This window comes from Acyrthosiphon pisum, chromosome A2 (genome assembly GCF_005508785.2).
Source record: "Acyrthosiphon pisum isolate AL4f chromosome A2, pea_aphid_22Mar2018_4r6ur, whole genome shotgun sequence".
In the NCBI taxonomy this organism is placed as follows: Eukaryota; Metazoa; Arthropoda; class Insecta; order Hemiptera; family Aphididae; genus Acyrthosiphon; species Acyrthosiphon pisum.
Genome location: NC_042495.1, coordinates 48,960,804 through 48,976,477, shown reverse-complemented (window position 1 = coordinate 48,976,477; position 15,674 = coordinate 48,960,804).

Sequence of the window (15,674 nt, the reverse complement as noted above, 5' to 3'; positions counted from 1 at the left end):
ATGTATGCAAAGTCAAACTTTGTATTTTATTTCAACTTTAACAAAAAAAAAATGTTATATCTTAAAATAATTTACATCCACCTCCAAAAAAACATATAAATTCAAGACGTTCCGAAGCCTATTTATAAATTATAGGTAACTTACTACGACCTATCTAATAATAATAATTATATTGTGTTCAATAAATATTTTATTTCACTAAGCAAATGACCATACGTTACCAATTGTAAACACATATTTACAACATATAAATACATAATATATGTAAACGTATGTAAAATCAATGTTGTATAATATAATAAAATACATGTTAACACTTTTATCAGGCTGATATTCGGTGTTTGTGTACTTTAATTGGATTTTTAAGTTGAATTGATGTTTTTAAAATATCTACAGGCATTTGAAAGAACTATATTTTGAACACTTTCATCCAATAAAAAACTTACAGGCTTTTTGATGTATGTACATAATACATAATATATCATCATTAATCATTAAAACATATTTTATTATTTCCTTGAGTGTATTTAATTATTTTCATAATTTTACAGTCGCACAAATCAAAATCACTCAAGAATATTTTAAAGAAGTCGGGAACTCAAGAAGTAGGTATACCTACTATAATCATGCAACCGTACAAAGTTATAACTAATAACATGTAGTCTACTGCAAGGTGTAGACACCAAATACATAATAATAATCAATTTTGTTCATAATATAGTCTCTATAGTCTCTATACAAGTACATTAAATATTTTTAGTAATTTAGATATACATATTTATATTACCCACAAGCAAACTGGGTAACTTTTTTTATTAGTTATAGCTGACAGACTGACTAAATTATATTATAATAATTATCAATATAGTGAGGTATTTAATTTTTTTTATTTTAATTTTTATTATTTATTATTTTTTCCGACAACTTTCCACAGGCAAGCGCTAACTTTGTCTTATATTGACTAACTATATTATTATTACCTATTATTTTTTATTTAGGTATTATAATATAGGTAGGTATATAGATTATAGACCTACTGTCTTTTATAATTTAAATACTAAGTAGTTGGTTTGGGGCCACACCTACAGGTCACATCGAACTTCGTTTTTCAATATTTTAAACACAAACTTTATAACATGTCTTCAAAAATAATACAATTTTAAGCGTTTTTTTAAATATATTATATTATAGCATTATTTGAAATAAAATAAAAAAATCGGAATTCGATGCAACCTGTAGGAAGTCTTCTTCTATCAGACAAAAAAATAGTTATACAAATCTGACAATTATACAAGGTTTGAGAATTATTAAAGTCATTTTTTTCAATATAATACACCCTATCAACCCCCCACCCCCCATCTCTAAATAGGTATCGATCAGTAGATTAGCGGAAAAGTATATATAATTAAGTGGCAGCTAAAATATAAAATTTATCTAATTTTCAAATTTTATAGAATTGCGGAAAATTTGAAAAACTGATATCGGGCCCACTAGTATAATAATTAATGTTATTGACCCATCTCATGGCCCCGAACATTTGAGTGAGGAGTTAGGAATATACCGATGGGGTCAGTTCAGGTGCGCCTAAGCCGATTTGCTCTTGAAGTTAATACATTCAAACCTGAAATACAACAAGCGCTGTATTTTATAATTGATCATTTTATTAAAAAAAAAATACATTAAGTACGTGGAAAAATAATAAGTACCTATAATCTATAAACACTTTATTTGATTTTCTGGGTTCAATAAACGTCGACCCTTTAAACTTTAAATTGGTTAAATGTTATTAATGCTCAATATTATGTTAAGATAAAATAATAATGTGACTTTTGTTCTGATTATTATTTGCAGTATTATATTATTAGTAAAATTTACTTACGGCGTTTATCCTTAGTAAATAAAAGTATAAACAGCTTTTATTGCCAAGTAATAACATAAAAATAACTTTTATTCGTATAATAAGCGAATAATACCTACTTTTAAAATATTATTATTTCATTGCAATTCTCGAAAATAAAAATATAAACGTGGATATGTTATGTACCAAGTCAAATAGACTAACAAATAATAAAGGTATAATAAAAAGAAAAATACTGATACGAACTTTAAGATATACTATTTACATTTTACATGACAGTGGTGGCATTAAAATTTAAAATTAAATTAATAATAATATGATTTTTTTCAAAAAAAATGTATCGTTTAATATTTTTTTTCTTTTCGTATGGATATACCTGGTTGACAATCACTGATGTAATGGATTGGGTAAAGAGGTGCTTATAGAAAGAAAATATTTGCCAAAAAACATTTTGAATAATTCAATGTGTTACGCAGAAGACATAACTTATTTGCGCTTTTAGAATAAGTAAAAAGGTAGTAATAGCTATAATAACATTCACTATATAGAGATGAATATTCCCTATGTAATTTCTCTATTAATCGTGAGATGGATACGACACGTTATGTACAATGTACTTATTGATATTATTATTAATAAAGTATAAGAGTAGTACGACAAGTTTACAAAGTGAAGCACACTCTACGAGCATGATAATTTTTTGATTTCTATGTTCCGTGTGATATTGATTATGGGTAAAAAATAAAATAATTCGCGTTCATTATTGTTTAATTCTCTAATCAAATTCATTATGTACGGATTGACATTTGACACATATAAATACAATATGTCTACATATACCGATCTAAACACATCTAAGCAACACGTGATAAATACGTAGGTATATACAGAGTGAACCACCGTATATTTCCTGATTTTCTATAAATTTGGGTTGGCCACTAATCTTAGTTTTGGGAGCCGCAAATTTATGAAGCTAATTCAAAGCGAGCCACATTGATGAATGATAAGAGATGATTATAAAATGATGACACATTTTTCATTTTGTTACAAATAAAGAAAATTCATTTAACAATTATTTGACATTTTTTTATTTATTTATTTATAGAAATAACCTAGAGCCGCACGAAATTTTACTCGAGATCCTCGTTGTGGCCACCACATAGATATTATAAGATCTTATAATATCTATGGCCCACCCCTGCTATAAAGCTATGAGATAAAAAAATTAAAAATTATAAAACATGATTGGCGACCCTTTGTAACAAATAGACAAAATACATAGTAACCCAGTAGCTACTAGTGTCTAATTGTATGCCAATAAAACAATGTTAACTCGTAAAGTTTAATATATTCTTGGAGTGTAGGCAAAGACGGCTTCAGCCCTAGCATTTTTTTTAGTAAGTAAATTATAAATAAAATTTATAGTGGCTTTAAGAAATTCTGAGGTGGCTGAAGCCCACCCAACCCTCCCTGGTTACGCCTACGAATGTAGGTAAAAAATAACTGTAAATAATAATTTATAACATTCTTTTTCTAAAACGATGGATGTTGATTTATCTTACATTGGGCATTTGTACCTATAAACAGATTTTGCGAATCCTTCGTATTTTTATGATTATCAAAAAAGAACATTGGCATACGGCTATACAAGTATAATCAGTGGATTTTATGGTTTCGGTATAAACTACTTGGATGATTGTATTATCACTTTCTATCACGATAACATTTTCAAAAATTTTTGATTTGTATTGAGCTGTTTATGGGCAATTTCAAATTTCAATTTTAGATTCTGAGTGGAACGATGAATGTATTGATTTTACAATGATGTGTGTTTTTTTTTAATTTTTTTTATTTTTGTGTCTGTCATCACCTTTTAGGACAGTAAAAGTGCTTGGATTTTCTTCAACAGTACCTTTTCTGATAGGAAAGTGAATCTAGTTGGTACTTTGGGGGGTCAAAAGTAAAATTTTTCCAATAGTTTTCAAAAGCGCCGTGAAAAACAAAAGAAAAATTAAGGAAAAACGGGAATTTTTACGCAAAATCTGTTTTAGAGAAAATCGATTTTGGTTTTTGGTATAACTTTAAAAAAAATGACCGTAGATACATGAAATTATGACTGAATGTTTATCTTAGCATTTTCTATACACCATAACATTTTCAAAATAATTTTGATTTATTTTGAGCTCTTTACGGACATTTTCATTTTCCATTTTTTTTTAGTTTTTTTTCTAAAAATATCAATAACATTTTATTTGTTGGATAAAAAAGCTTGAAAATTTAATAGAAGGCTCCTAGTATATTTTTTCAAAGGCAGATGAAAAATATTAAAAATCGTTAGTCACAATTTTTTTTTATAAGCATTTAAAGATCAAATTTTGACAAAATTTATCAAATGTTCAATTTTTGTATCTAAGAATTAAAAATTTAAAACAAGATTCCACGTAAGTAATTAATTCTGTTACCAAAAATCTAAAAAATACATTTACACAGTTTATTTTTATAGTCATTTTAAGTACAAATTTGGACGAAATTACATATTAAAAACCTAGGATAACTATTTTAGTTATTTTATTGTGATTGTATAATATTATTCGTGGGTACTTGAAACTTCTAAAGTATACTATTATATATCTATGATAGTACCACGGTTTTTTGTTGATGTATAACGCGTTATAACTTATAAGTACCTAATAGATATTATGATATGATTAATTTGGAATTTATTATAGGTACCTATTATAGGTTAATTTTTTTTTAATACCATAGATAAGTATATATTATATGTCTAATACATAGACTGATATACCGTCTCCGCTCAGAATCGTTTTTCTTATACAGTGATATTATATCATTGAATTCAAATTTAATACTGTCCATTATACAGTGACCCACTTCTAACCTACTGTACAGCAGAGCGACATCCACTTACCCACCTTTTTTTAGTTTTTTTTTCTACAAATATCAATAAAATGTTATTTGTTGGGCCAAAAATGGTAAAAATTGATTACAAGACTCCTGATATATTGCTTGAATAACAGTTGAAAAATATTAAAAATACATAGTTGCAATATTTTTTATAAGCATTTAAAGTTCCATTTTTGACAACATTTATCAAATTTAAAATTTAAAAATGATTTTGTAGTTAAAAATATATAAAATGTCCAACTTGTATAGCTAAGGATTGAAAACTTCCAACAAGGTTCCACGTAAGTAGGTTATTCTGTAACCAAAAAATGTCATAAATATAAAAACACAGTTTTTTTTTTTATAGTTATTTTATGATAAAATTTTGAGGAAATTACTTATTAAATAACCAAGAATAACGATTTTATTTATTTTGTACTAATTTTGAAATATTAATTTAACTTACGGGTGCCATAATAGTAACAAGTAATAACAATATAAATATTATATAAAATATCCGCACTGACAAACCGTCACCACTCACCGCTCAGAATCGTTTTTCGTATACAATGATATTATATTATTAAATTGAAATTTAATACCATACATTATAGAGTGACCCACTTGTAACTTATTATAGTTACAGTATACTGTACAGCAAAACGACTTCTACTTGCCCACCTTTTTTACATTTTTAAATATAAATAGTTTTTGTAATTTTAACCAATTTGTCTAAATTTTAACTTAAAAATAATATATTATAATTTATAATCGTGTATATAATATATATATATTCATATATATATATGTGTCATTAATATTTTTAAATAGCCATAAAAACTACTAGGGAAAATTGCAAGTATCTTTGGTTATTCATTTTTGAGTATAAAACAATAAAACAATAAAATAATAATATCGATTTTGACATTTGGTCAAAAGCTGGTTTTACGTAAAAATTACATACAATTTACAAGTTACAATTTACATTTAATATTTTTCCTTAATTGATAGTTCCATAATCATTTTTTAAGCATCCAGATAATTATTGCTATTATTTTATTATATTATTTCCCAAGTTGCAGCCATTAATATGTATATATTATGCATACATACATATCTAGGAACATTTAGGATTAGGTTAGGTTATAATTATATAGGCTTTATGTGGATCTATTATGTCGTTTTAAACATAGGTCTGACATCTGCAAAAAGAAATAGCACCAAAGAAAGTTTAATTGTAAATTTCGATTTGTAATCGAAATGTACCTATGATAAAAATAAATAAATGTGAATAAAATATAGTATTCAGCTTATTTTTGTACTTAAACAAACAACACGTCATCATCACCTCTTGTTTAACAATAGATTTATATAATGTAGATTGTAGGTATTGTAACTTGTATGTAAAGACTAATGTGTTGATTTCGATAAAATTTGCATGTGCACAGGTAAATATAATATAATAGAAATACAACAAAAATATTGTTTAACATTATTTAGAAATAATTAGATAAATAATAATGTATAATATTATAGTTTATGCAATAAATAAAAACATACGTAACAGGCTACAATTATTGTTATTATTGTTTATTTAGATTAGGTTGTTGGCTACAGGTTGGCCCCATGAAAGACCCATGAACTTGAGCCTTAGACCTGTCATGATTTTTTATTTTATTTCTATGTTATATTATGCTTTTTGTCTTTATTAATAGGTGGTATAGGTACCTATTGGCTAATACCTAATATATATGTCAGTAGATACCTTTTATATTGTATTCATGTCTGAACTTAATTATTTTACAGAAATATTATCAATTATCATAATTAATAGTAATGCTGTAATTAGTAATCGTACCTACCATTTTTTATTTTACAAAAATATGAGCGTATAAAGATAAAGACTACGTATTATTAATACATAACTGTAGCTGCAACAGAAGTGGAAGATGATTTGACGGCATTTTTTTTATAAACAATAATATAGGTGTGCTCTTATTAATTAAACTCCGTGAGATCTCTACCTACCATTAGGTAGTTAATTGATATTATGAGTTAATTAAAATTATTATATGTTTTATCATATACGCATCATATCATATAATTTGGTCGTATTAGGTATATTTAAATTGATTGTGTAGTATTTAAAATCATTCATCACGTGTTATTTAGATTTGTTGTTAAGCGTTTGTGTGTTTAACGTTTCATAAGAATGTCAATTTGAACATAATAGTATAATACCTACTGCAGTGCAAAAGACTCATATTTCGATCAATATTTGCAAATTATTTATTTGCATCATCGTGTAATTAAGAGTAATAAGACAGTATTAGGTACATGAATTATGTACCTAATTACTATATAATATATAATATATTAAAAACAAATTTAAAAAGCCACAAAAAAATACGCGATTTATGATTGAAAGATACATATAATTTGTAGCAAATTTAAATTGGCAATAGCTTTTTAATATTTTAATTAACTTATATCATAATAAATAAGATAGCAAACGTTAATAATTTTAGTTTTCGATTTAATTCAAATAATAATAAATTTTTACCTACTGAAAAATTAGATCAAACTTAAAAGTCACTTTAATTAAAAACAATGTGTATATAAGTCGTACCTACCTAAAACATGACACAAAAACGGCTTAGGTAGGTAATTCCTATGACTAATACCTTTTTATTCAAATTTTCGGTAGCTTAGCTTGGTACTGCGATAGCGAGTTACACTTAATCTCTTAATTCATAAGTACAAAACTATGATTCTAAATTAATTAATTACAGTCTGAAACGAAAACGAAAAACGAATCTATTACCTACCTGGCTACCTACAATCTTTATCATTGTTAAATGATTTAACGTTACATTGTTTTTTTAGTATGTTTGATTTAAAGTTGAATATTAAGTTTATAGTACTTACAGTAAATATGTATTATCTTAGTAAGTAAATAAATTAAAATATATTTGAAATCTTTTTCATGATATATTTAATATTGGGGTAATTGTTAATTGTTTATACAAATATTGAAATATATATTAAGAATTGTTGAGTATTAGAAGGCGCCACACATTGATTTTTTTTATCTTCATCTATATAGATCCTGCAACATTGCAAATTGACTTTCTGTAGGACCAACACCTTGGTCTCTAGGTCAACAAACAATATCATAGCTAAAGTGACCTGTTATACAATTTAATTATTCGAATATTATCTATACGTTGAGTGTGTTTAGATATTGAATGTGGTACCTATACATATTTTAAAATAATATATTGTTACTTAAACTTTGTATTAATCATTGTGAAATTGTAATATCAAATTAAACTCAACGCTTTATTGCAGATAACATTTTCATTTTTTAGTTTAATTACTGTTTAATTAGCTATATTATTGATTCAGGGCCCACTGTGATGGTCCTTCATAAAGTAAACCAGATATGTGGCTCGTACGAATGTACAATGGACGTAGATAACAATGTGAGGCGTCCTCTTGTAAAATAATAAATTACAGTTTAAACTATCACCTTCCCCTCCTTACTGCTACCAATCATTCTTTTAAATATTTTTCTCGCAAAAACTACCACTCCTATGATATTATCACTGTACTGCTGTAGTGTTAGTACTACTGTTATGTTATTATCGTATCTCATTATAAACTAATATACCTAATAGCTATGGAGTATTTAGATTTCATACACTATAACCATATTTTGTAATACAGTTGAACTATGATTCTACATTTTAAAAATGAAAAAACGTAAAGGTTTTAATCATTAAGGTACCTAGTTAATAAAAGATATATAACTATATAAGTACAAACATTTGATTTTCAGCATTTTCAACTTTGTGGCGAACTTTGACGCGAGTACACAACTGTTTTATTTATACACAGGAATATTTTAGAGTGTTTGCATATGTATATACTGGCGTAGGTTTTCATTTAATAACTTAATACTTATCCTTGTGTGATACTTTTTCGGTTTCTAATGCACAGGTGTGGATTAAATCAGAGTTGCCTTTTGCCTGGAGTGCCTGCATACTATATTATGTCGAGCGCGGGGAACGAAGCCAATACATATCATAGTAAAACCATACGCTATACTATCTATGTATGTTAATCAAAAACTTCGGTCTAGCCATATAGGTAAATCATATAATGTATTGTTATAAGGAGCACTGAGGTGCGGGAACGACACTAAATATTGTTTGCACACTATAGCTCCAGTTAAGTAAGGTCTGGCTTCGCGTATAATGCTTATATAGTATAGTATAATGTATTATTATTATTAAACATAGGTACATAAGCATAATATTATTAGTTTGTGTGTGCTATGATTCATTTTGATCAGTGGCGTAGCCAGGATTTTTCTTGGAGGGGCTGATATAACTTTTACACTTTTACACATTAAATACGTACTAGCACAGATAGATAACTGTACAGTGTTAATACTTATAGCAAATTTTTAACTATTTTAAACACAATTTAAGACTTTTTGAGAGACTACCATAGACCATTAAAATAATTTTTTAATTTTCTTAACATTTTCAGCCCCTCCCCCTCCTCTCCCCTGGCTAAGCAACTGATTCCGATACACGTCACACGGTGCAAATTCATGTGTTTTTATCCGTGGACAGGTCGCGACCCGCGAGTGTCAACAAAACCTATAGGCGTATCCGTGTTTATCACCTCAATATCGTTATTTTAATTATTATTCCTTAAATACTTATTATGTCAGTCGATAATTCACAATTCTGTTGAGCTTTTGCAGAAATGCCGTTTCAAACCCAATAATAAACGACGTGTCCACACGTGTTATCCAACTGCACAGGTTCTTGTTTTTTTTTCTCGTCCTGTATGGCGTTAAAATATTATGTTAATACAATATAGTAATAATAGTATAACACGCTAAATACAGCACTGAGCGTATGTCGGCGCAAACACGGTCTGTATATCAATGACAAAATGCCAAAGCAGCGTACAAGCTTTATTTAGACGATAACAAGGCTCGCTTGTATACAGTTTGTACACATTACATTATATATTTACATTTTACACTATAGTGGTTGTAGACGCTCTCAGATTACGCGTGCTCGACTTAATTTTAACATTAAAAAAAAAACATATTCAATACTATACCTTTTAATTTTTACTCCTGACACAGTCCAACGCGAAAAACGATATAGGCCATTATTATTACTTCGGGATGATGGTACATTAATAATACCTACTTGCTTTTATTATGCATTTATAGGCAACGAACACGCGTTATAATATACCCTGGGCCAAGTGGGCCACATTAAATAGAGTAGGCACGTTCTTGGTTTATCAAATACTCAAGTTATTTAAGTAAAATTAGAAATGCACACCCAAAACCCATAGTCTATAGTTCTATAGCCTAAAGTATTTACAGTTAAAAATAAAATCTAAATATTATTATTTTTCTAATATTTATGATTTAAAATATATAATATTAAATATATTTTATAGGCTTATGATCGATAATTTATAAATGGATTTAGTTAAAAAAAAATTAATTTTTTTATTGTTTTTTACTAACTTTGACCACTTATATACGTATACGAATATTATTTTAAAAATCTAGGAAATAATTTTCCTAGTTTTTTTTTTAAACAAAATATAGTTAATAATAGGTACCTACATTAACTTGGAAGGATTTCATTGTACAGATGTCAGGTCTGCTTTTTACAGACAATTTAATTAATTTATTGTTAGAGAAAAATTATACTGGTACTTACTAAAATTTGTAAACAGTGAACGTAGTGCAGCTGTGCTTTGTAATATTGGCACGAAGAAATATGAATTTCGGTTTATAATTTAAATTCTTCAAGCTACTTGCATTACAATATTAGTTGATACGATACACCGCAGACTCTTATAAAAGAATCGGGACAAAAGGTCAATTACATATTACAACCTTTTGTTTGATTTACGAACAAATATTATATAGAATATTGGTCATTGGTACCCCATACATAGGTCATACATACAAACTATGTAGGCATACATATAGTGTTATTATCTTACATATATACGTCTAAATGCCTTAATAATTTTTTATCTCTGTATCAATACGGATTTTAACATTGAACTAATATCATAAGATAAATATTCTTCAAAAAATAATTAGATTAAATTTCTAAAACAATATATAGGTAGTTATAATATACCTATACTATTTAACTATTAACGTTTGAGTTCAATTTTATGTTGAATATTTTACTGACAAGGTATTGTTATGGAATCAAAAATTAATTTAATGAGAAGTACCCATTAAATATTTTCTAAAAAACATGATGGTCGGTTTATCTATGGCAACGTTTTAGTGCAGCACGTTATTGTGTTATGTAACATTTCCCATGACAAATCATTAACACCATTTATACTGTGCGTATATTATAATGTATATTATATAATAATATATTGATAAATGTTTTTCGGTAAAGATTTACAAAATTCAATTTATGTGCCTATGATACAGACGCTTTTATTTTACCCTACTAAGTCGTAACTAAGAGTTTACTTGAGAACCAACTATAGTTAGGGAAATACCTAAAATTACAATGACAATATACCTACGTTTATTTTTTATATTTCTGAAAATAATATTTTGAAAATCAACCTATATTTTTTTGGGAGCATTAATTTTAAAATCGATTTTTATAATAATATAATAATTATAATGTATATAATTATATTTATAATAATTATATACAGTGTATATTATACACACTATGCGGTATTTTATGTGTGTAATGTGTATATTGTATATAATAACATTATGTATGTAGAATAAGTTTTTGTGGTATGTAAAAGTATTTCCCTACGAGGCCTCATAAATAGTCGATTGTTATAAATAGTCTTTACCGCCCGTAGGATACCTACCTACTCTATACAACGCGCGTGTTCGACAACATTAGTTTTTAATGGTGTTACAATTGGCTCGCGTTAACTAGTCAATGTACACACTAACCCAATAATAATGTTTTCCTAATTTGAACATAATTTTTTTTTCTTTAAAAATACAGTCACGTGAGCCTAATAAACTATGCACGTACATGTCATTGGTGTCTAATGTCTATAGACAGTGGAAAAACGCCTGCGAGAGACTATTTTCAGAAAAGTTAAAATTAGTGTATTAACGTTTTCTGTCATTATATCATTTTTGTTAATACATAATATTAAAACCGACAGTAGTACAATGTATACATATGTGACGTCACTGACGTATAACGTATCGCCTTACGCGTATAAGCACACAGCCATAGACGTGCGCACGGGTAGGGCTGATTGGGCTTTAGCCTTTTTATACCTACGTGGGTACCTTACGAAGACACGATTAAAAGTAGGTATAGCCCTTTTAGTTTTTAAACGTTTGTGTTTTAACCCGAGAGACTATACAGGCCGATTTATTTAAAATTGAACACTCAATATTTCAAAAAGTGTAATTGTTTTTGAAAATATTTTTTTACACAGGTACCTAATTTCGAGTCATTTACAAAACAACTTTGTTAATAAAAAATTTTATTTTTTATTTTTTTTAAATTTTTTTTTGATTACGGAGTTTTAATTTCATATTCAAAAGTAGAATATTTTTCTATGTATTTCGATACAATATTCGATAAAATCGAATTTAGTGCGAGTAGTCTATGCGTTATAAGTATTTAAAGTTTAGATGCGAGCGGAGTTGAGTGGTACGGGCTTGCCCCGCGAAATGTATGTCCACTACTTCGCTCATCTAAATTTTAATATTTATATCTCATAAACTAATAGCTTTAAAGTTGATTTACCAACATAAATAACTATTAATGTTAATTAACAATTTTTATATATTATATTTTAAACGTTTTTGAATTAATTGTTTTATTAGATGATATTTGGTTAAAATTTAAATTTAAATCAATATCGATGAATTTTGTACCTATGTGTGAAATAATGAAAACTGATTGTTTACATTTTCCAGTAACCAACAAAAGGGTCACATAAAAGTTTGTAGTGAAAATGTCTATAATTTTTTTCTTGTGTGACCATATGACAAGGGGGTGGGTGATGATCAGATTGAATTTAACCATACCTGACTCAGAGGTCTGCGCACGCCTATGCACACAGCACATTATAGTAAGTGTACATAGATTCCACGGACACTATAATATTATGTAGTTACCGCGGTCCCTATTTTTCAGTGCGGTATGAAAATTAAAATGTGCAAAACAAATTTTAAAAACGTATAACTCTATAAATGGGTTCAAATTTCCAAAAAAGTGTTTGAAACTTTGCTTATTAAATGTTTAAGTTGTTTTGTCGAGAGCGTTTTCAAACATAGAGGCTGGTTTTGATATAATATTATAGTACATTATAATATTATGATCTTCAAATTCGACCAAATGGAAATGACTAATGACTATAGATTAATATAATATATTGTAATTTTTTGTTTCAATTGTCCTAACAATTATCGTGTGTGTCCAATGTCTGTTGCCTTTTCTGTTAACTCTCTAGTCTCTGCGATTGCAAACCTATAGAAAAGCTCACGTGAGATTTTGTGGTGATGTGCGGTGCTGATTTATAATTTATGTAGTCCATAGAACTACAAATACAAATCGAGAACAGTATGTGGGAAACGATGAACTCTCTCGTAATATCAGCTGGTTCATATTATATTATATATTAGATATTATTTATAATTGGCTGAGATTATGATTATTTTTTCTTCTCTATGGACATTATTCAATATAATTATTGATTTAAGAAAAGTATGAGTAAAAGTAATGAACCTGTAAGCGGATAATTAGTTGGAATCAATATGGCTTTAACATGAGTAGGCGTTCGTGGTCATCACGTGGAAAAACAATGTATAGGTATTGCAAATTATGGTGCAAAAACGCTGCAATGATTATTATATTTTACTATTATAATTCTGTAAATATATTAACTTTTATACAATAAAATAAAATAATAAAGAGAACATAGGTACTCCACGAGAATCCTAAGTTTTTACTATTTAGAAATAACAGTCAAAAATATTAGTTAGGTATCTCAATGTATATATTCTTATACAGTTGATTCCATTAAAATACATAAATTGATAAAGTTAATGAAAGCATATTATACACTTGTGAAAAAAGCAAAAAAATATTTGATGTAGGTACCTACATATATAGTTAATTATTTAATCATGTTATGGGTGATGTGTAAATATAGATGATTAAACCTATATAAGCTTGCATGCTAATGACAAGTTTAAAAATAAAATAATAAAAAAACATAGAAAGAATAATATTCAGAGAATAACACAAGTTTTAATTTTTATAAGTACCTATGTTCGTATATGGGTACCTACCACAGATATAAAATGCTAGATAGCTAACAAGACATCGAACATTGAAGTTATCCGCCATATGCGTGTACCTAGGTCAATGTTTAAATAATTATCTTATCAATAAGACATGATAACAATCTGATGGTCAAAATACTTTTATATCTGACGATGGAATATTGAATAAGGATAATATTATGTGTTGTCATTAAAAACCATTGCAATAAAAATATATATTTTTTATATTTTTTTAATATTTTATAAAAAAATTTTATTCTGTGCGAATAATATCATGTTATCATACAGTATTGATATGATAATTATGTAAACATTGACCCACACGCATATGGTGGCTGACTTCAACATCGATTATCCTAATGTAGACAAGTTAGCTATCTAGTATTTTATATCTGTGGTACTTAACAAAACATTACTATAATAATGAATAAGTTTAATTTATTAAACTTTTCTCCATTTTATTAAGCAACAGTAGTACAGTACCTATATACTCCAGATACATATATTATAATATTATATTATATAGCTAAATCGTAGCTCACGTGTTTTATCTTTTATTTTTAATTTGTTTTATACCATGTATATACCTGCTATAGTTAATGACTACCTATGTGGATTTAATGAGATTATAGTAATACTAGCTTATATTAAAATTGTTTAATAAATTATAAACATTGCTATTAGTATAAAAATGTATATAGGTATTAATTAGTTTTAACTTTTAAAACTATTCGACGGTACGTCAAATTGTTAAACATATTTAAGTTGTATATAATAGCCGATGAGTGATGATGAGTGATGACGTTCAAAAATAAGTTTCAGTATTAAAATTATTAATAGAAGTCAAGTTTACCTTATTTGGCAAGCACCTCTTTAGAACCCATCTGTGTGGTATATTTTTAAATCATCATCATTTTGATCAGATCAAAATAAATTATCTGTAAAAAAATTTGAACTGCATAGAATACTTGTCCTAATTTCAAAATATCTTTATATAATTTGATGAATAGATAATACTAGCTATGATGGTTATGCTGATAACTTGATGTTACCAAGTCGTCCCTGAGTATTATTAATCTTAGAATTTGTTAAATAAAATATTGTTAATTATAATGTATTTTTAAATTAATTTGGAATTTAACTATATTAATTATTAAGTAGATATGTATATACCTAGTAATATATATTATATTTAAAATAGTTAAATACCATTATAATATTTGTCCACTAATTTATTAATGTGTGTATACTAATTACTATCCAATTGATTAATTTTGTATTCGACGAAAGTAAACCATAATAATATAAATTATAATATTTATAATTTTATAATTATAATTATATATTTTTGATATAATATACAAGTGAAATGATTAATTTCACAAATAGTCACTTTTTTTTTTTATTTAGTATACCATTGAGTTCTAATGAAGTTATACTAGTGTAAAAATAGTAAACTTATTAATTGTTTTTAATGTTTCTATACTGTAGCTGATGTTCTTCATTTAGTGATAAAGGATATAAATGGTTTTATAAAAAGTTCAACAACAA